This window comes from Gouania willdenowi, chromosome 8, assembly GCF_900634775.1.
Source record: "Gouania willdenowi chromosome 8, fGouWil2.1, whole genome shotgun sequence".
NCBI lineage: Eukaryota > Metazoa > Chordata > Actinopteri > Blenniiformes > Gobiesocidae > Gouania > Gouania willdenowi.
In genome coordinates, this window is record NC_041051.1 from 20,247,814 (window position 1) to 20,272,201 (window position 24,388).

Sequence of the window (24,388 nt, forward strand, 5' to 3'; positions counted from 1 at the left end):
TCGATTTTTTTTCTTTTTTTTTTCCCATTTTAATGTGCCTCCTGCTGATCGGTATATATTGTGTTTAATAAGAGCCCCCTGCTGGTTGGCCTAGAGGGCTTTAATAAAATCATGTTTTTTTAAGTAGGCTATTTAATTCTTTCTTTACATGTAATATTGCTTTAAACTGTTTCCTGAACACTGAAATGAAGCGGCCTAGGTTCATAAAGTTCCAGAGGTCAGAGGTTCGATTCCCACGCAGTGACGCACTGACGTCCCGCTCCTGAAGTGCCCAGCGCGCACGAGGCGCGGAGCCGTCGTGCCTTTTCACTCCAAGCTCCGGGATTTGTCAGAGGCTCCCGCCATCCGCGTGGACCCAGCCACCATTTATAGCCAACAATCTGCTAATGAGATTTCAACTTTGCCTCTCAGACTGCTGCTGATCAACACGCGCTCCTCTCGCACTTTCCCTCTGCGCTCCACTGACAGCAGCCACACACACACACACACACACACCCGCCTCCTCTGACTGTGGCTAAACGCCGGTGTCAGCTCTCGGTTTCCTCAGCATACATTAAGGCGAGCTTTGACAGCTTGAGCCCTGAATGAAGCCAGGCGCTGCTCAATGGATCTGTGAGACTCTCCGGTCCCGTGACGCAGGCGGGTCTTTGTGCGTCTTCAGAGTGCAGAGAAGCAGACACTGGGAAAAGCACTTTTATTCCTCTCAGCACACCAAACCCATCGCCCCTTCGAACATGTCCTGTGTTCGTGTCGAGATACAGTAAAGCTGCCGGCTTTGTGTGGAGAAGAGGATCCGTTGGTCTCCGTTAAGCAGGTAAGCTGTTGGAGTGTTTGCGGATCGCCTTTTGGATACTTTTGGAAACGCGCACTTTGTGGATCTCGCTTTATTTTACATGCATATGTCATTTACAGCCATTGTGCTTACGTCTGAATAGTCTTTTTTTTTTTTTTAAGTCTTGTACACATTTTAGGGGATTAAAAAAACAGTATTCAATACACAGCTTCTAATAACAAACAGATGGGCTGCAGGTCTTTGTGATCCTGGCAGTTTGTAAAATAATAGTGTTTTTTTTTTTTCTTTTTTTCTGTAGCAACAATACACTTGCATTAAGTTTCTCTTACATTTTATTTTGTCAAATATATGTTTGTGCTTTTTTGCAAAAAACTCTTCTACTACAGCCAACCTACTCAAGTCCAAGTGCAACACATTTAGATGTGGCTTCAGCACCATGGACAGCGCTGGGTACTTGTCCAGCAAAAGCTTTACACAATAACACTGTAAATGCAGGTGGAAGGGCAGCTGAGGGGTTTACAATGGAAGTCACACCACATCGGATGCTTAATCCCACTACAGTCATTTTGCACGTCTGCACATGTAATCCACATGCCTGAAGCAACATGAGTCAGGACCAACAGAATAATTCAGTTTGCGTGGCGTGAACATGCAATAAAATGTGGCGCCTGCACAGCCTTGTAATGACTGTAACCCGGTGCTGCCTCACTCAGATTAGCTGAGGATTTTGCTGCGTCTCTGCCATCTGTTTAGGAAATACATACAATGTGTTTGGGTTTTTAAATATGATTCAATTTTTTTTTTTCTGCAATGTCAACACTTTAAGTTGTAACGTCTTGCGCAGAAATAACAGGAGGCTGATACTGTACCAAAAGTACACAAGACAATATGGATTCAGTTGTCTTATTTCTGCGGTTCAAATGCCAAAGCTATGCCTGTCAATATGAATTAAACCCAAACTTGCAGGCACACAACTCTCTGTCGTTGCCCTCATCATGAACCAAACTCTCTAAGTGCTGTATCATCCCTGCTCTGGATAAACTTCGCCTTACGCCACTTGCACATTTAGAGATAAATCATTGAAGACGAGAAGCCCCGAAGCCCTTGACACAGCAGGGACTCTGTGATTTGACAGAGTTTTCCCCCAATATTTAGTGATTTCAGAGATTGGAGCTGTTAACATTCCAGGCAGTGACAATCTCACGCCTCTGAACTTTTTATGCCAAGAGTTATGACTGTTTGAAAACATGGTGGCTTTGCTGTTGTTGCCAAAGCGTCTCTCGCGTAAGCCTCCAACATCTTTCTTTCTCCTGTCCCCGTCTCCCTTATCTTGATTATGCAGCTGGATGATTGAGTCAGCTGTTTTGTATGCAAGTTGCCGAAGCTTGGGTCTTTGTGGAGCAGAAAGAGAGAGAGTGAGAGAGAGAGAAAGAGAGAGAAAGAGAGGAGGAGGAGGAGAGAGAGAGAGAGAGAGAGATCGTGCCTGGGATACTGAGAGGGAATTACAGCCTCTCATGGTGATGAGAAGTAGAAAAGGCGAGGCTGCTCTGTTCGATAAATTGTTATTTGAAAGAGGCAGATATCCTCCTGAGCAGTGGTTCTGGAAATGGGACCAACCTTTTAAAATGGAGATGACAGCGTGCGTTACTGGTCGTCTCAGCTTGATGTCATAGACGAGTGGAACTACGGGAAGATGTTTTACCAAGTGGAAAAAAATCAGTTTCATGGGGTTGTGAAGATTTGTTGACCTTACGAGTCAACACACGACTTTGTACTTGTATCCACCTGCTACTTCCTGGATGTGGGCATCATTTCCTGTGTTCCTACGATTAGATGAGTTTTGAATTAAAAAAAAATACATAGGCTTTTTTAGGTTAAACAAATGGCTGAAGTCATACTCTCAGCACATATTACCAACTTCTGCTTGAAGACTTTCAAAAGAAGAGTTTCAGATATGGGCTTTTTCAGATTCTGTTTACTGATAACATTGTAAAATAAAAAAGATAAGTCATGAATGGAAAAACCAAAAGAATCCTTAAACACGGGACGTGATGTTAAATTGTTATTTGTGCCAAAAGATGGTAGTCAAGTCACATGAGGTTTACCATTTGAGAGTGGCGTGGGAGCTGTGTCTCAGTAATGGGAAGGATGTAATTTGGGACGCATTATCAGTAGTGTTCCTTTGAATCCGGAGGTGTTTCTCTTTTTTTAAACTCTAGACACCCTCATCAAAGGTGGCCAGCTACAGGGTGATCAAGCCTGAGCTTGCGTTCCATAACTGTCTCCCACTCTCTCCTATCTACAGCTTTGGGCCAAAAAGTATAATGACCAACAAAAGAAAAAAGAACTGCAATTGGTATTGATTCCTCATTGGTTTGTTATATATAAAGTTGTTTCAAATCACTCCAATGGTTACTTTAATTTGTTGGCCTTTAGTGATGTTGGTTTTTGCTTAAGTTAATTTTCAAGTTAGAATTTGAGATAAATGTTTTTCCCCCCGACATCAGTTGAGTGAAGTTCCAAAATATTGAGCAGAAATAATTCATTTAAAAAGTAAACCCAATTTAAAATATTACTTACAATTAGGGCTGAACGATTTTGGAAAATAATCTAATTGTAATTCTTTTCCTCAATATTGCGATTGCGATTTGTCATTTATTCTTCAAATCAATCTGTTTTATAATAAACATTTTCAGATGTATTTAAACTTTAAATAAATATAAAATATAAATTTTAAACCACAGAATACAACAATAAAGCAAACTGATCTGTGGCTTTTCCTCTTCAACATATCTAACTAACTTCACGTTTCATGAAACATGTAAACATGTGGACTGCACTTCTTAAACACTCTGAACTTAACAGGACAGTACAAGACAGGAAAAAAATAAAAAATAAAATAAAATTGCAACCTTTGCGATTAGAAAATCACATTTTATGATATTGCAATAATATCGCAAATGCAAATAATCGTTCAGCCCTACTTACAGTCTCCGATGCAGAAGTTATGATTCATAAATTAACAAGAATACCCCTGAAGCATATCCTCTTTGACAGTTTTTCACATTCAAACCTTACATTATTAAGTAAAATTTCATAAAGCTCAGTTGATTATGAACAGAGATAGACATTTTTAAGATTTCACTCAAAATGAGGGATAGAGATTTTTTTTTTATTTTTGAAACTGACTCCAGAATTGGTGTAATGATCTGGATCTCCACCCCAAAATGTTAATGGATTCTTCCCTGGCTTAAGGTCCATCTTTGTTTAAGATTTTGTCAAAATCCTTTAAGTGCTTTTGAAGTTCTCCTACTAAAGACAAAGAAACAAATATATAAAAGCCCTTGAAAATATTGCTACAATGGTGGTGATAAAGATAGGATACATTTTATTTTTAGTGTTATTGAATATTCATAAAAAAAAATATAGCACTGTGTGTTTGGGCTCGTGTTACTTTTACAAGTAGTGTGTCAAACACCAAAATGTACTCATACGTGTTACTTACAAGCAAAATGTTTCCCATGTAGAGCAAATTGAAGGTATCTTTACACTGACATTATGCTATGGAATTGTCACAAATGTTTCCATAACTGCATGTTTGAAGCGACTTCTCTGGTTTTGTCGTAAACAATGTGTTGGTTTTGGAGACAAAGCTGTGAAACATATGGTACAACAGCGCGTCTTGTTTTAGTTCCACAGCCTTCCACAATGGTTAAATCAGAAGGCGAAGCCAGTGTGCTGTGAAGGGTGTGGGTTCTATAGCTACCTCAATTCCAAGCATCCTCTGAAGCTCTCGGCTGTTTTAGAGAATGAAAAATGAAGGAAAGGTTCCTACCGCTATGGTAACGGGACGGGAATGACTCACAAGGGTGAAAAAAAAACAGAGGAGGACAGAAAGGTAATTTGTTTTATGGTAATTAAATTGAAGCCTATGCTCATTCTACAGTACCTACTTGAAAAGGTTTTTTTTTTAAACATTATTTTTACATGTCTAAAGATTTTGTGACAGTATTTATGTCTGTTGATATGCAGCATTAGCTTCCATTGTCGGCGTCGGTTCTAAATGATGTTATTTGAACATTTTTTTTCTGCTATTTGTTTTTGTTAACATTACCCACAGAGGCAGACAGGCAAAGACTCATGAATTACGTGTCAGGCACACATTTAATCCGAGGTAATTCAGAAGTCCTACTGAAGCTCACTAATACACTTTTGGATCACAACAGGAACCTGGAGTACATGCACATATTGTGCTGTGCATGAGGGCATTACTATTCAAAGCTGGATTTGATTATCTCGTGTTCCGACTGTGTTTGAAATCACACAGAGCAGACATTGCTTTACTTTAAAGCGACTTTGAGAGCAGACACATTGAAATGATAAAGTGTTAAACGAAAGCCTTGACAGGAAAAACAGAATAGACAACTTTAATCAATTGTAAATGCCACTGAACTAGATTTCATGAAAATCATTTGTCTCACAGATTTCATTGCGTTATAATATAGTATAATATTAGATAAATGTATGTCTTTTTAAATTTGTCAGCCCATCGTCCCTTGACCCATATACAGTATCAATCACATACAGCCTGTGTCCTCAATGACGCTGGGTCCTCGCTAGTTACAGGTATTTCATGTTTCTGTGACTTGTTTTTTTGGCATTTCGCTGGGTTTCCAACTGGTTTCTCTTTTATTTTTGGTTGTGATCTTTACTCTGACCCAACAAATTTCACTGCAGTCCGTCTGTCTCCCCCACAGCTGCCTTTCTTCCTCGTCCAAACCTGCTTTTACTGATCCAAACAAAGTTTTTGAGGCATATTTCTGCTTTAACACGAAGTTCTTCCTTTTAGTTTTCTTGCTTGTAAATCTGTTGAGGCTACATTTATCATTTATGTGACTTTTAGTTGTTAATATATTGATATGAGTTAATATTGTTTATCATGCTCTTTTTTAGAAAAGCAAACATGTAAATGAAATATATTAAATGACCTATGCAACTAAACAACCTGACCTTTAAAAGTTCCGAGATAGCAGACATGGGCAACTAGCGGCCCTACTGATTTTTTGAGGCCCAAAATGACTCCAACAACACAAAAGATGACTACAAATGTACAAAAAATAACATGAAAATATACAGAATTAAACCAAAATGTCAAATAAATGACTCCAAAAAGACATACAGTAATGACAACAAAAATGCAGAAAATGTCAACAAAAACGTACAGGACAAAGAAAATTATAAAATGACTCCAAAAACATGAAAAACAACAAAAACACATGAAATTATAAACTTTACACACGTTGACTAAAATTACTCAAAATGTTACAAAAAGGTTAATGTGGCCCTCGAATCAGATGATTTGTGCTGTAATAGAAGTTGCCCATTTCTGTGTTACAGCATTACTTCACCTCATATATAACTAATGATTAGATATTACAGGAAAAGTCTGTACAGAAGAATTGTATACATACTTGTGATGAGCACATGTTTTTTAACTGAAGTAACAACTCCTTTCGTACTTTGTGTTCCAGTTTTGAAAGAGTAATATGGAGGTCAGAAACAACGATGCGCTAAGTAGTGAAAAAAACAGAGACGCAAAGAGTGTAATGAGAAGATAAAACACTGAAGCAAAGGTGCGTCCTTGCAGGGACAATATCTGTGAGAATGCTTGTGAAACCATTAACCAACCAAACTCCACTTTGAATCAGCACTCATGAGTCATTAAATGCATGTTGCATTCATGAAGAGGTGCTTTGGTCTTGTCTGAGGATGGAACGTATTTGCGTTCACTCTGGGGACTTTATTGAAAGTGGCAGCAGCGGTTCTTTTGATTCCAGACGCGTTTCAAGGAAAAATAGCACGGCAGGTGTAGCCATTATCTCCTCTTGCTTTCATTTCTTAACGTGCCATTATCTTATGTGCTGATTTCATTTTGAAAGGAAGCTAAATGACTTCTATTTATAGGGACTTTTACGTATTTTCTGTAAAATGATCAACCTTCATGTAGAGAATCAAACCCCGAGGTGGTTGGCTTATTGCAGACAAAACCCATCAGTAAACAAGAAGCCCAAAATGTCAGTATGATCCATATTAAACATTGTACAGGTATTCTGCATGCCTTTCTCTGTGGAAACCAATCAGACACTGGGATTAAAACCACTTTGTTTTATTCAAGCTCACATTTAAAGGGGTGGTATCATGTAAAAAAATCACTTTTTCAAGCTTTACAGTATATCATGTTAGTGTGTCATTCCCTCCTGAAAAACATACCTCCAGTGTTGCTCAGAGTGATTCACGTATTTTTTAGTAATCTTTAAATATCCTGCTAGCAGCCATTTTCCTGCTGTTATGCTCAAGGGGACGAGGCTACGCCTTGGGGACGAGGCCCCTCCCCTCTCCTATGTTCTCCTCCTTAGTTCATCCCACAGCACCCGCCTCCGCAGATTTAGCTTTCAATTTACTCATTTTAAATACTTTTGTAAGAAACCCATGGCTTATGTTGTCTGTACTCATTAATGTACGCATTTAAAAAAAAAAGAGACGAAGAGGCGAAATCAAAGCGTCGTGAACTGTGTGCTCCAGAGGGAAATTTCTTTGAAGTTTTTTTTTTTTTTTAATATTTGCTGCATTTTCCAAAAGAAATTGTGCAGCATAGCATAGTTATTTGAGTATGTTATAGAATGGTACTATGTCCCTGAAAAAAACATGATCCTGGCATGGCTTTTATTTTTTTTTGCAACATTCTATTATGCATTAGATTGGTGCACTTTATGGCGCTACAGTAACACAAACAACTATACAGCCCGTAAAAGGGTAGAGCTTTATGCAGGGATGCTATATAGTCTATACTCATCCTGCATTACTTTTAGAAACACAACCTAAAGCCACAGAACTAAGATAACGACGAGTTAACAATCTGTACCAAAGAAATATTTAGCTCTTTTAAAAAAAAGAAGAGATATGAGGAAAGCATGTGTTCTCCACTCTCACTGCGGTTAAAAAAGTCACACACATTGACAAAAAAAAGTTTCTGCTTCATTACTGCACTTATTGCATCTCATTGAGATCATCACTCAAATTATCCTGAAAAAACAATGACAGGGTAATTGATAAGTTAATGGAAAAAGTTAATTTTCAATTTATTTTTAGCAGTACAAATACTATTTCAACTGTTGAAATAATATTTGGACAAACTTTGACAGCCGGAAAATCATCTATTAAAATCTATGATGAATTTTATTGTAAATTATCATAAAATTATATGTCGTATCTAACATAGCTTATTATTAAAATTCATAAACAGCAATATAATGACATTGTTTTCCTTTTAATGTATTCATTTTCAATGAAGATAGTACAATTAAATAATTGAAGATAATATGAATAATTCTTTTTATCATTGAGGTGTTTAAACAGAGGTCTACAGAATGTCTTCTGGCTTCTGCTAACTCTGAGTTTTAGAATTCAAGAAGAAGTGGTTGAGGTCATGACATTAGAGATGGTTAATATTTAATAGATCAAGTCGTCTCATGCCAATTTAGTGCAGAGGCTGTTGTGTTTTCAGTCTAAAGCTTGCAGCACAAATTGATGGCAACACTTTTGTTATTCTTGCGTCTGATATTTTTCTTGTGCTCATAGTTCAACACGTGTCTGAATAATGCATATGGCTTTGTTTCTGGCTGTGATACATACATGAACTGCAGTGTAAATATTTACTCCGATGTATGTTTTGCTATGAATTGTTTTAGCACAGCCTGTGGTTTTAGTTTGAACAAAAGACGACTTTAATATTCAAACACCGCCCACAGTAAAGGTATGGAAAATAAATGTAGCTGTCATCAAGGCACTTATGTGAGTTGCATTCAGGTGTGGCGTCTATTATTTATTTTGTCTCCAAGGCAGTGCATGGGTAAAACCAAAATGTGTTCCTGTAAAGAAAGTCTAGAGGCTTTAACTTTGATCGTCGTTTAACAAAAGAGGATGAATGAATAGAGTGCATGTTGGAGATGGTCATTTTTTAGTTAGGGTTGGGCTGCACGATTATGGCCAAAATGATAATCACAATAATTTTGATCAATATTCTAATCACAATTATTTATTATGCAAGGAAAAAAAAAAACGATTTTTATTACACTTTTTTTTATCATACGAACGATATGTGTACAGTTTGCAGTGCAAAATTAAGCTTTAAATACAAATTATACAAATTAATTGATTTTTTTAAATAACCCAAGAATTTAAAATATACCAAAATAAAAACTTTATCACAGAGTGCAGAGCCCACATTTTAAAAGTAAATATTGCTGAAATTCAGATTTTTTTTATTAGTTTCAACCAAAATCGTGATCACGATTAAATTTGATTAATTGTCCAGCCGTTATACAAGGTTGAAATTGCTGCTTAAAAGTCTAAAGTCTAAAGTTTGGATCTTCGCTTGATTATGGACATGTCAGAAAGGTTTTATTTGGGCATTTTAAGATACATTTTATGTTTATATGTCTTTAAACTTGCTTTACATCTATTTTACATTCATGTTGAGTGAGTTGGTTCAGTGTTTATCATGTCCTGCACTGTTTTAAATGGCTGCTTTTGTGCAAATAAATAAAATAATTGATTGATTCACATTCCGTCATTCAATGTGAAATAAAAAAAATAAATAATCATGTGTAAGACTCCTGATGATGCACACGCAGAAATAGAAAATACACCCAGGGACACCGGAAAAATCCACAATAAATACATATTTTAGGATGATGTGCTCCTGGTTCATTAAAACATTATCAAGATGGCTTGTATGTTACTGCAAACCATGCATCTTTCGATTTGATAATTATATTTCCATAAAGCTGCAAATCCTATTAGAAGTCTGCGCTGATTGCATCTCTGGCTGGATGCAGCTTGATTAGGAAGTGTGCCGTTTCCTTCCAATTATGACATTTAAATCAACAGCATTTAAAGCTGACAGATGCTTTCTGAATACGACCGCTTCCACATGCTTCACAGAAGATGGATGCTCCTCATCAGGCTGCATGAAAATGGTTTAAGGTTAATAAGTGTCAGAAGTCGCATCATGATATTCAATGCGTGGCACTCTCTCATTTGAGCGAGAGCTTGTACACAGCTTCAGTGGTACATTAATGATGCACTTGAGGAAATCAACCTCCACATTTGTGTCGCCTCTTGTAAAAAGGCAATAATGTTTATTTTTATTTAATTCCTTTGAACTTATTTTACCAAGTTAAAAAGCACTTAGACTAATCCGCAAGCCTCAATCAAGTATGTTTGCTGAATATTTTGTCTTTATATTTTTTTGGGACTGTCAGGCCTTATTTGTTCCATGTGTGTCATATATTCATTATTAAATCATTAAAATAATCACTCCTTTGAAGTAATTCAAGCAGCTTTTTCCAAATAATCCATGTTTAATTATGTATAGTTAGGCCTGGGCCGATAACAGATTTTGCTGGACGATAAATTGTCCCACAAATGAATGCTGATAAACGATATTATTGTCGATTTTTTTTTTTTTTTTTGACTAAATTAATCACTAATGTAATGACGTCATAAAAATCCAAGTACACCCTTTCAAAGGCAATCAATAGTATTTTTTTACCATTGTAATTGGAATGTCAAGAACTTTTAAATATTTTAAACAAATGAAACAATTAAAATAAGATGGACTCGGTCTCTGTTAGCAAAAAATTGCATATCACAAACAAAAACAATAAAATAGACTCTGTCTCTGTTAAGAAAAAAAACAAAAAAAACAAAACACCTCAAATGAAAAACCACACACAACCAAAGCAATAAATAAAATGATTTATCAACTCTCTCTCAAAAAACAAAATTGCACTTGCAATAAATATTAAACATAACACTTCCAATCCAGTTAGAACCTTTGTAAACAACAATGTTAGCGGCCCCGCCTCCCCCTGTTTAATTCTGTTTCATTTTTATTCAGTCTTAAAAGTTTACTCCGTTCATTCCGCTATGGAACAATCATGCAGGTGCTGAGGGTGAACCCCCTTGTCATCCAGCCTGTTTGGAGGCAAAAGACGAGGAAAACTAAATACTTAGGCTTAGCTTGGTTGCTAGCCCTGCTCGGCATCCCCGCTTCTGCTTCCGATCACACCACTTCCGTCTCCTCTGCTGGTGGACGCCGCGGGTAAGAGGCGCCTCACAGGCCGCTGGGTGTAGCCGGCGTAGCAATCCAAAGCTACGTAGTAGGTCTACAGTTGCAGCATCTACCGGACTATAACTGTTTGATTTACCTAAATCTGAGATTGCCTAGCGGTGGAATACTATTTTAGAGTAATTATGCTGCAGGTTCACTGAGAAATTTTTAGAACTGACTGAGTTATCTGCTGTTTAATATCTCGAGGCAATATACCGAGGCCGGAGTTCATTTTATTTACCGTCCGGTTAATTGATTTATCGATTATCGGCCCAGGCCTATGTATAGTGTGCCAATCGTTTTACACGCAGACAACCAAGGTTAGGAGAAAGAATAAACTAAACATTTCGTTGGATATTATCAATAAATCGACATCTGTAATGAAGCAAAGGCTTATCTCCAATAACAATGATTATGCAATAATTGTGTAACAAAAACATAACTTGGAGTGTGTTTCCATTGGTTAAATAGTTTAACAACAGAAGAAAAAAAAGGTGTCATTACCTATTTAAAAACAACCTCCAGTGGCTCACAGATGTCAAATATATCAAACCTCATCTATTCGCCTTCAACCACAACATTGATTATTTCTGCACAATGCATCAAATTGGCTCTGACCAGCTAAAAAAAAAACCAGCAACATTACTTAGAAGTGTACAATCATCTAAAATGGAAGCCATAAAGACGTGAGGCAATCAAATAATCAGTGCACGAGTCAACTACACTTTGTTGTTGCGCGAAGGTCATGCCTTAATCTTCAAACACGTTGCAGCCAAGCACAGCAAAGAAATGTCTGATGGATGATTTGAGCAAGTCAATTGCTTCCCATTGAGCCAACACAGTAAAAGCTGTAGCGCGGGGACATATTGCAATGCTTCTGAGTGCTTGATGGGTGATGGGCAACAACCATAAATATTTAGTTGACCTAAAGAACAAGGTCACCTTGTAAAGCTCCAGGCACTGTTCTTCAGATCTGCACACAGAGATGTGGAAGATGTAATTCACGTGAAGAAGTTGATTATATTTCTAATGATTCATATTTCTTTTAGGTTTGAACTTAGAACGAGTGGAAAACCACAATCAGGCCATTAAAAAGCCATTAACGCCCCATGTTTGTGTTGCTGTTTTCAATAATGGCACATGCTATTCATCATCTACACCCGCCTATCCTGATCAGGGTCTTGAGGCTAACACAACAGACACAGGGCACAACCAGAAGATGTTATTAAATCATTGCAGTGCTAATACGCAGAGAAAGACACACATCCACTCCTACCAGATAATCTATTCAATTCTCGTAGGATGATGGTAAAAAATGGTAAATGGACTAGATTTATATAGCGCTTTATCCCCACACTGAAGCAGTCTCAAAGCGCTTTACATATCAGCTCATTCACCCAATCACTCTCACATTCACACACCAGTGGGACAGGACTGCCATGCAAGGCGCTAGTCGACCACTGGGAGCAACTTAGGGTTCAGTGTCTTGCCCAAGGACACTTCGACACGTAGTCAGGTACTGGGATCGAACCCCCAACCTCTCGATCAGAAGACAACCCTGTACCACCTGAGCCACGGTCGCCCCTATGATATAACATGATGCTCAGAAAAGCTTTAGTGCAACAGGAATCAAACTCACTCATGTACTTGAAACTAAATACAGCTGAATGACCAACACAGTCCATTTACCATTTACCAGTCCATCTACTTCGCTCACTGGCGACCTTCCTTACATCACACCAGCAGATGCCTATTTCCTAGTCTTATTTGAGCGTGTGCCTCTATCTTTTCATCCTCTTGCTGCCCTCGGGCACCCAGTTCATTGTCATGCTGGCTGGTTGTTCTCTCTGCTGTCACAGTACGTGTCCTGTCAGCTTTCTCCTCCTCTGAGCAACCACTACTGCCCACTTCATCAGCTCTTTATTAGAGATGAGCTGTCACTATGAAATACTCAGGTTTGCCGATGTGTCACAGAATCACCGGAACAGCCCTGCAGCTTTGCAGAGCCTTGTTTTCACATGCTTTAGAGTCCACGCCATCACTTTCGTGCCCCACCATTGTCGACTAGCATCTAACAGACTTCTGCTTAGAATATGAAAGAAGATTCAGCAAATAAAAAAAAGTTTAAATGTAGGGTTGGGACGATGGAGAGAGTTCACAATATAATATGTCAGACTATTATGGGTTTGCATTAACTATGTAATAAAATGTTTGGGAAAAGGAAAAAAAATAGCATTTGGGAAAATAACCATCCTTTTATTTGACTTTAACTCTGGACATACTTACATACTTACCCAGGGTATAATCTTTTCAACTCAAAAGTTTTCGTATTTAAAGTGCAAAAAGTGAGACTTTGCAAATAGAATAAATGCCAGTCTAAAATTAAGACCAAATCATGTCATCATCCTAACATTTTTTTTTAAAAAAATGTCATGACTTTGTATAAAAGGTTAACTTGCAGCAATCCATGGATAATGTCATTAGCTGTATTTGGCAACAATGCACTTAAATTGCCTTTAAAGACTAACTAAACCCTGAGGTTTTAGCTGACGTGCGTCTAGAATGGAAAAAAAACTTATTATACATCTCCATTCACAATTATTTCAATCCAACCACAGATTGCTGTGTCCACAGGAGCTAGTTTTGATAGAAGGGGCGGGGTCAACGGTGGTGGTTCGTGATGTAAGAAGCCACCAAAACCTCACAAACCACCAGTCTCAGCCAATAGCAAAATTTGATTATAAAAGCCAGGTTTCAACACAGAGTGCAGTCACTCTTACAACAAAATATGCCAAATTGAAATACTTTGACTAAAATGTCAAGAGTTGGAAAATAATCAATCTATTACACTACTTCATACCCAAATACAATTGTTTTCAGCCATAAAAAAGGAGTTTAGCAATTTAGTTGCTTTTTATTTACATAACTATCAAGCACCAACAATTACTGATGCTTTGATTGTTAATGTGGCTGCTTAAACTGTTATATGAAAAAAGCTTTTAAACAATTACTGATGATTTGACGATACCTTATAAATACCTTTTTGTGGTCTTTTGATCAAAGGAGTTGCTTTTGAGGAACAGAGCATTTTTTGTTACTTATTTAAAAAAAACAAATATATATACACAGATTTTTGATGGGAAAGTACCAAGTTATAATTATAATAATAATAACTAAGTTTTTATAATTTGAGAACACATTTGCATTTTTCACTCCTAAATGCTTTGAAGCCATTAACTCATAATTAATTGTTTTCAGTTTAATGTAATGTAAGAGACCTTTGCACTTCTTTCATTGTAGATCAGTGGATCTTAACCTTCTTAGAAATACTGAACCATGCAAGCTTTATCAGTGCATTCATTGAACCCTTCATAATTAGAAAAATAACATATATTCTTTAAAACATAGGTATCTTTTTTGGATACCCACCCGTAAGCCTCGGCTGATCTTTTGCTTTGATTCTAATTCTTGTGAATTAATATATAAAATGTAACATCGTTATTGTAATTCTTGGAATAAATTTGTGTAACACACTTCGACAGTGTACAAGTGAACGCAATGACTCAATGTTCTCATTAGTCAACAAAAATAATAGCCCTAAATGACATTCTACGTGACAATATCATTTCCTGCAACAACATCCTCTTGTCTTAGTGAATGGCTGTTATAGCAGAAGGCTTTAATGTCACAACAATCCCAGCATCTGCTCTACCATTGAAATTCTCCATCTTTGGCTTTTCAAAGACAGCCGACACAGATCACACAAGCCTTGTGTATTCATTTAGGGACATTTATCTTCTCTCTCGCAAGAGACTAAAACCACTTATTGTTAGAATGGGGATGATGCGTATAACAAGCAGCAATATTTGAGGAAGAAGGATGCGAGTATCATATGAAAAGACACACAAAAACAACACAGATTGAATGGAAACAGTGCTGCCTGTAAAACCAGCTGAGATGAGGTGGTTGTAAATAACCTAGTGAAAGACTCATTGGTCATTTCATTGACTTTATGTGGAGGTTTTTTCCTTCTCTGTTTGACCTTTTTTGCTGCCCAGTAAATGCCTAAGATCAGCTTTATGAGAAAACAGTCACCCACCGTTGTTTCTTTGTTTTACTGTGAAGAAATCTCTCACAATATTGCAAACCAAGCTTTTTTCCAAAACAGCAGGTAAGTGACCTTCTGCAATTAATCCATGGGAATAGAAAATATTTGCCTGTTAAACTCCTTTTCTTAAAGAACCAGGTCAATTCTCAGATCAAATTGCCAGATATTCCCTGACAGCATCATATCTCTAATACGCTATTGCTAAATTGTATTTAACTGTGTTGGGAAGGAGCTAAATTATGGATTATTGTTTCTAAACAATGTTATTTTTCTCCCACAAACATGAACAAGGAACCTCATGCTGTAGAGTGGTTGTATTTACCTTCATTTTTTTTTTTTTTTCAGGAATAGTTACATCACTTTTCAAGTAAATATAACTAAAAATACACTTTCATGTGATGATAAAATGGTATTATTAAATTATTTAAAAAGAAGATCCATAATCAAGCTTTACTCTACAATATTATCTATCTATAAATCAAGGAATTTATGTCTGTCTGTTTATCTATGCGTTCTTGAAATATCTCTGCAGATCAGGCTCAGATTGACCTGAGACTTTCAACATGGCTGCTGCTTGGTTCAAAGGTGTGCAACGTCAGATTTGTTTGGACTGCAATAATACCGTTAATTAATTATTTAATAAAATTGTCCACTGCCACCGCAGCGGAGCCATTAGAGTTACGTGCGCGCCAGAGCCAATCACTGGAGAGCCTACCCCTACCTCCTGGTTTTGAGCTGAGCAGCAATCCACTGTGTTTGTCTGAGTGTGTGTGTGTGTGTGTGTGTGTAATTCAGAATTAAATTTGCATTAGGAATTAAGTGTTTACAAGGTTACTTTAAAGAGGATTTAACTTTCATTTTGAATTAAAGAGGAATTAAAGCTCCCACGTAAACATGAGTGTCTCAAAGTCTTTCTCCAGGCATAACTTCATGCCGGTATGTTGCTTTTTTCCCAATTTATTCATTTAAATATATGAAAACACAATAGTTCACTCTACACATTTTCACAACAAACCTAAATGTCCCACCTTCAAACACAACCTCATTTGGCCATCCATGAAAAAGCTACTTAACCTCCCACTTTTCTATAGTAATACATACTTCCTAAGGGCACTGCACTAGTAGTATTAAAAAACAGTTATTTCCTTTTTTGTTTTTAATCATCAAAAAATACATTATTTGGCAATACTGTGTTACCGTTTTCAAATGTTCAAGCCGCGATTCCTACTAAAGCTGCATTTATTGGGTTAGCTTGCAAACATGCAAGTTATGAATTAGAATCCAAGCAATGTTTGTTGGTTTTAACAAGATTTTTTAACATTATTGCAGGATAAATTCGCAGACTGCCAGTGAGAAAGAGATGCCAAGATACTGTTCCCATGGTAACTGTGTCCAAGCTTGGCACAAACATACTAGCATCTCCTCCTAAAACGTGCCAACGTTCACACCACAGTGTACCATAACACCCATCGTGGAAATCATCACTGCTTGCTTGTCTTACTGTTCAGCGACACTATCATGATGATTTACAATTCTGCTGTTTATTCAAGGAGTCTTGCATTTCTTGAAAAGACATTAGTGTAAGTGCTTTATACAATAACTTTCAGTGGGAAGCTTGAAACCACTTTCATAATAAAGTCATTAGAGGCATACTATGTTTCTGCCATTGTTGCTGATTAGATATTTGTTAGAGAACGAGTGGCCCTAAAGAGAGGTTTGATAGCAAAGAGACAAAGAGTGGGGAAAAAAGCATGGACTTATTGAAAGCAATAACTGAACCTGGCCACTTCAACAGAGGAAATAAACTCTTGCTCACAGCAATGAAGTCTTTTTTGTGCTTTGCCAAGTTCTAAGAGCGCTGTTACCAAATACATCAGATCATGACTCAGATAGGATGCAAGACCTTTCTTGGCAGCTTTCTTGCTGCTTCGAGTCATGTTTCAGGAACTTTTCCGTTTTAATCTGGATGCCAGCCACAATCTGAGCTGATGTCTCTGAAAAAATGCCATGTGATTTTTTTCTCCCAAACTGCATCTAACGTTACATACACATGCTTTGGTTGCTTAGCCGCGTTCTATACACACATGTTTTCTAATGATTGTCAACCTGGCCAACAGATGGCAGGAAGAAGTGGTCCATCCTCCAGCTGCAAAAGATCAATTTGACGCCCCACCTGTTGTCTTTTTCCCTCATGCCCTCCATAGCTCATTAGACAGTGCCGTCTTTCAGGCCGAATCAGCTCAGATATGGTGATCACCCACTGTGAGACCAGAAGAAGGTGCCAGATTGTAATGCATGTGAGGTGTTATTTCTATAAAGATTCTGGGTGCCAATTACGCTTTCCCACCTCTTAAGTGGAACTGCTTGGAACACGTGTGAAGCTGGACGAAACATACAGTTTGGGTCTCTTGAGGTTTAATGAATGTGTAGCAGGAATGAAATAGATTCAAAGAACAATGCGTTTTATAACTTGGTGGTCCTCCACTGCATTGGCGATCCAACTTCAGTTGGCCACACTTCAATTAGTTAAGATCTGTAGGCTGTCTTTTGACATTTGCACAGATTGTACAGTATAGTAAATCATGGGAAGCTTAAAGCTGAGATCCGGAGTTTCTGAGAGATCTATGTTCATGTATGATTTTTTTGAAATGCGACAAAATACCTAACTAGTATTGATCTATGATCTACTGCTGGTAGTCATTCATATACATTAATGTATATACTGTAAGTCCCTCCTCCGTCCTACGATTGCAGAGTGTGCCCAGCCAATAGGCTTCAACTTCCTGTTTTTGAGACTGTCAATCAAAGTGAATGCGGAACTGTGCACGGAAACAAGGCTGCGCGTCACAACAGCAGACAGTTAAATATGATTTTGGCTCTTACCTGACCCATAGACCTATATCAATGCGGCCCGATGCGACCTTGTTATGTTCCGCGATGCGTGTGCAGAAAAATAGAGACGTGGCTTCTGGTAGTTTGGACTCTATCACAAACCTTAGAATAAAAGTCTTACTGTTCTGGATTCAAACCTTGTCCTGTAGCTGAGATTCTACCCTATGAACCCCTGCTCACTGCTCTACCTCTTTTCAACATCCAAATATTTCCATGGTTTCACTCACAACCAAGAAGTATCTGTAGCCTAAAATGAGCCTATTCTAAAGTTTCCTCACAAAGGTGAAAAATGAAACAACAAAGATGGTGTTAAGGTTTTTTATTGGTTACAAAACCTGAAGTGAACCAGGGAATAGATTTTTTAGCTGAGCCAAGAAATCGTTCTTCCAATGAAAATATCACTTTTCAAACCAATGTGCCGTCCACCTCACAGCTCTCTAGCCTCTTATCCTTTAGATTTAATCATCCCATTGCTCACCATCTTTAATATGAATTCCAGCTATCGCCTGTGAAACTTCAAAATGCTGATTAAAAACTAAACTATGGACCATTTGAGTCAAACTATTTTCATTATTTATTGCTGAGAAAGCTGCAGCAGCAAAATCATAACTGAGCTGTTTTCAATGAAGTAGTCCATGTATATAAAGTATTTAGGGTTTTTTTAAAATGACTTCCAGGTTTGATGACAACGACTTTCAGTATACACAACCAACCAAACAACATACAAAACAATTGTTCAATGCAGAGGCATGATTCAGTCTTTCAATGAATGCCCATAAAGTTTGTCCCTTTTTACATGTGAATACATGAGGAAGAATGGGTCAGTTATTGTAGCCTTAAGTGAGTACGGCATGGAATAGAATGCTATAATTTAATTTCTTTGGATACAAGCAGAATGTAAGTTACACTACATTTTAGATTCACCATTTTTAAAAGAACTGGACTAAGGAGTGGTCAACTGTCAATTTAAGTGGGATGAGTTTTGTGTGAGCTAAAACACTTTTTGGGTAATACAAAGAAAAGTTAGTCATTTTTTCTAACCAGCTCCCAAGTAATGGCAATGTCATAATAACTTTATAGTATAATGTCTGTTATACTCTGCTAGTTTAGAACCGTATACTAGCACCATTCAATGTAATCCTTCCACTTTCCACCAGTTTTCTTGCAGACTTTAAATTTCTGCTGCTGATGTATAAATCTCTGACTTGTTTGGTCCAGAACACATCAGTGAGATGTTAGTCAGGTATGAACCCAGCAGTTCTTTCAGATCTATGAACACAGAGTTCACAGCAAACACGATGATGCTGATATTTGGTAAGTATAATCTATGGAGGTGTACGCATCAATGCTCGGAACCCGATTTTTGATTTGGGGCCCAAGGGGACCCCAAGGGGCACCAAAAGAGAGAAAAAAAAAAAGAAAGTCGATTTCTCATTTATTTGCAAGTCAAATATTATGACGGTTGGTGGTACCAAATCATTGGCACATACCAATATATACTGTACATGGAGCCCATTACCCCGTACATGTCAAGGGGGCACCAGGGGCCCCATTTTATCAAATGACTACTCTTCTGTTAGTTCTAATTTGATCGGAATGCAGTTTGGTATGAATACTCTATGAATAAATATGATGAGACTCTCTGAGCCCTTTTTTTGAAATGGGGCCAGGGGGCCCACCCCCCATTTTCGGTAATTTCCAAATTTATGGGAACATAGACGTGTGATATATAGTTTCAAAGGAAATTCAACATAGATTACGGTTATGCCTCCCACAATTCCATTAGAGGTCCAAGGGGCCCACCCCCCTTTTTTTCACCAATTTCTATTAAAGTTGTTTTCTCATTTATTTGTGAGTCAAATATTGCAACAGTTGGTGGTACCAAATCATTGACACATACCATTATATGAATGGGTCCCATTACTCCATATGTGTGACAGGGCCCCCCATTTTTTTACCCATTTGACTGAACTCTCAGGAACGTGGTACGTGCTATTCGTCGCAGAGACGTTACACGGGTCCGGCCGTAGTTCATCCTAACTGATAATCATGTAAAGCTCAATGAATTGCCTTGTGTATGAAATGTGCTATACATATACATTTGCCTTACCTATAATAAGTTCTATGAAAATATTAAAACTAATTAAAGAATATATTATAGTCACAGTCCTATCACAGCTCATCAAATTATATCACAGCTAAACATGCAAAAAGCAAGTTCTGCAGATGATTTACCATCTACAGTTTTCTTAAAGAAACGTTTTAGTTAAAGTTAAGGTTCAGTGATGAATGCTGTCAAAGTAGCCATTCAAACTTCAGATGGGAAACTCGCTACATTAATAGATTCTGATCTATAGTCATCTGTGTTAAAGTTAAAGCCTTTTATGTTCATATTTGATGAGACAAACCCTCACATTACTCACAGACGCTCAGACTGCGACTATCAAGCTGGAAATGAAGTGTGGAGGAAAGTTCTCACGTATCAAATAAAATGAGATCAGTGCACTCTGGCATGTGCTAGAAAGAATATTTCAGCACTGAAATAGTCCTTAATATACTGTGCAGATTTATGATGAAGAGCACCAAATCATGGGAAGCCTACATTATTCCTTTCATTTTTAACTCGAAAAGTGACTGTACTATCACGTAGAAGGACAACCTTATTGTGGCAGGTGTCCTCCCTCTTAGGGAGATACAAACTATGAATGGATAGATAGATAGATAGGTAAAAAACCACATTTAAAGTATAGACAAATTGAAGACTACAGTACAGTACTACAGATCAGGTCAACTGCAGGGGAAAATGTGCTATGCATGTGTCTGTGTGAAAGCTGCTTCAGATAGAAGTCCCTGACCACCCCGGTTTCCCGACATCCTCAGGGTGCTTCACAGATGACTGGCTGAACTGTGGAGACTCAACAGTGTGTGCTGTAGGTTTTATTCGGGTGCTTCCCTGGAGGGCTCTGGTAGCTATTGGCCCTGCGGGTGTGCTTGGTCAGGCTTCAATTCTGTGTGCTAGAGGCACAATCTCCTCTGCAGCCCCAGCTCTTGGGAAGCCTTCAAAGATGTACATCTGTTCGGTCACAGCACTGTCAATGCACCACCTGACATCTTTTTTGAAAACTTGATGTCTTTGTGGTTCTGTCTTTCTGCTTTTTTATTATGCTGGTAATCAGGTTCGGGGTCAATTATAATTGTAATCACGTGAGTGATAAATAATTACAATTATGGCATAATTATAAATGTAATTATGTAAATCTGCTGTTTGTAATTGAGTTTAGATAATTGACTAATTCTAATTTCCATGAAAATTCCATACAAATGGGGAACATGTTACAGTTCTATTTAGAGTTCTACACGTGTAGTTATTAAAATATATTCCATATCAAGCTTTCCCACATTTTACCATTTAAAAAAATAAAATAATCTCAGGGTATACTGACAAAAAAAAAGGGCACAGATGCCCATACCAAAAATATTAAAACCTCTAATTTCACTGATTAGGAAGCCTAACAAGGTAACCAATGGATAGGAAAAAAAATTAGATATACATTTATTTTTAGTGTATTTTACAGCTGATTTTGGACTATTATCATAAGAGATGCTGACAGAAAGCTAACGCAAGTGCAAGGATAACTTTTATTAGTTATTTATTTCAGGCTCAGTAATTCTGATTAACTGTAATTGAGAAAGTAATTGACCCCAACCCTGCAGGACATTTCTACAATTTCTCAAATGTCATGGTTTGGTGGTGTGGACCCAAATGCAAAGGCAGGGATAGCGTTGGTAATAAGAGTTCATTTCTAATACTTAAACAACAAAAATCCAAAATGGCAGCACAAAGACACCAGGGAACAAAACACAGCAGGACACGAGGAGGGCAACATTGATGACGAACCAGCAAGCATTCTGTGTCCAAGCCCTCAGCTAAATAGTGCTGGAGGCCTGATTGGAAACAGGCCACACCTGGGTGGAAACATGAGGCAGCTAATTACTCACAACCCAAACTGGGAGGTAGAGACACAAGCAGGAATACCTGGAACACAAAGACAAGAGTTAACACAAAATATCATATTTGAAAATAGAATAAACAAAGACTCAGAGAAAAACTAAAAGAGAACCACAGGGGCTACACATAAACAATCATAGATCCTAACAATATATTTCATGTTCCTTTCAACTTTTATTATCACACAGGGCTGTTACAATATCAATAAACATTGTCTGAGACAATCTCAGAAAATCTGCGCACAATGCAAAAAAGAGGTTAATTATGATTGCATTGATCAGTGCATAAAAGAGGTGGAAATTTCAATTAAGTTTTTCTTGATCATCTCTGAAGATATAATCCTGAATAAAAAGCACAATCTTTTGTGACCAGCGTAATAATTTTTAGGCAGATAGGTCCACATGGCAGTGTACGCATTATTCAGTGCTGGGCGCTTCACTTTGTTATTAGAGGTTTATTCTGTCTGATCTGATTTACACAACTAAATACTGATGCCGTGTGCTAAGTGCCAGCATGACCATACATTTAAATACATGTTTAGTTAAGTCTCCCTTTACTGGGCAGTAATGCTTCTTGCCTTGGATGCCAGCAGCCGTAAAACGACACAGAAGAAGAAGAAGAAGAAGAAGAAGAAGAAGAAGAAGAAGAAGAAGAAGAAGAAGAAGAAGAAGAAGAAGAAGAAGAAGAAGAAGAAGAAGAAGAAGAAGAAGAAGAAGAAGAAGAAGAAGAAGAAGAAGAAATATCCCATTACCTTATTCTGGCCTTAGAAGCATTTATTTAATTCCCGTTTGGCTAATGTGATTATAGCGATGCACAGTGCGTGTGACTTTGTTAGAGACACTAAACACGCTAAGATGAGTACTCACTTCAGTGTATCATTAAATAATTAAAAAATGTCCAACTATACACAATTACTCCTAATCTTGTATCTAACACCTTTCAATGGGGCATAAAAGCTGCATTAGTAGTATAGAACGGCCTATCTAATGCATGTATGCTGAAGTCAACTCTCTTATAGTTAGAGAATATAGTTCAAAGCACACTTATCTCTGGCACTTTCTTACCCCTCCCTGCATGAAATCTACTTAATGAGACAGAGAAAAAAAGTGGTGCGTGGATCTTTTATGTTGACAATGTTCAAAGCCACAAATGCTTCTAGGCAAAGAGCACAGGCTCACGGTAGTCATTAAAAATGAAATATAAGTGGCCAGTGTGTACATCAAAGCTTTTTTTTTTTTTTTTTTTTGGTGACTGAATGCATCAGCAGCTGAAAGGATCATCCAATGGGACGATCTTGGCTGTTAGTTCTGCTGCTCGGACGCCCATCAAAGCTTAAGGAACTTCCCACTGGAAAGAGAAGTGAACTTTCTCCTTTATTGATTAAAAGTAGACTTTTCAGAGAAAGTCAGCTCGCTGACATAAAGGATTGACCTCCTGTCACAGCTGTCATAAAACACTTTACACTTTACACCAGTGTCCCCTCCCTTGGTTATCAATTTTCTTTTGAACATCTTGTGTCTGACTGTATGCACTTAAAATATCATTTTTATTAGAATATGGGGAGACGAAAGAGAGATAGTCAGAGTGGTTGAATAACAGAGAAATACTGTGATATTAAAGGTGAAGTTTGCAGTCATAAACACTTTTTGTTATACTGGGTGAAATAATCTTGAGAGTATTTAATACATTATGTATTCATAAACAGGAACTTAAAGATTCAGACCTCTGTAGCAGCTGGAATGCTGTAAAAAATCTGACTAATCCCTACCAATCTGGTCCTACCCACGTCCCTCTCTATCCCTTCCTTCTCCTGCATGCACACATATCACGTGACCGTTATCTGAAATATTAGATAATGAAGCATCTGTAGGGCCTGAAAAGTAATGCAGATGTTGATGTCTTTCTGTTGAACACATAATTAGTTTTTCTGTTTTGAGTTTTATATCAAATGTGATTGTGGGGGCGTGGCGGATGGAGCACTGGCTGAAGGGTGGAACTGAGAGATGTTCTCTAGCTCAAATCTTCATAGCTTTCCAACATTGTGGACTGCATCTTTAAAACGTCACAAGATGTATCTTCAAGGGTACGAGTGGAACCACGCGATCTAATACAGACGCCAGATGGTTATAGTTTGTTTTTATTCCTTTATATTCCCATTGAAGTGAAAATATCATTCCCCGTATAAGAATTTAAGTACTACAGTATGTCTAGGGTTAAAGTCAATAAAAGCATGGTTATTTTTCCAACTGCAGTTATATTTACTATATGTGTTAATAGAAAAGCATTGACAGCAACTATCGACCAGTATTTGATTTATCCATGAACATGTCCTGAGTCAGATGACTTTAATTGAAAAATGCTCATCACAGAGTTAGGCAACCAAATGCTCTAATGTCTGAAGACTTCACTGAG

General features: G+C 37.6%; 1 protein-coding gene across 2 annotated transcripts in view; it reads left to right on the forward strand.

The window, feature by feature from the left end:
* The first annotated feature begins 295 nt into the window (after positions 1-295).
* The window catches only part of elfn1a (extracellular leucine-rich repeat and fibronectin type III domain containing 1a), a 91,896-nt gene continuing 67,803 nt past the window's right edge, over positions 296-24,388 (forward strand). For both annotated transcript variants that reach the window (XM_028455931.1, XM_028455932.1), the window contains exon 1: positions 296-814. The gene's annotated coding sequence lies outside the window, so the exon portion shown is untranslated. The remainder of the gene's footprint in view (positions 815-24,388) is intronic.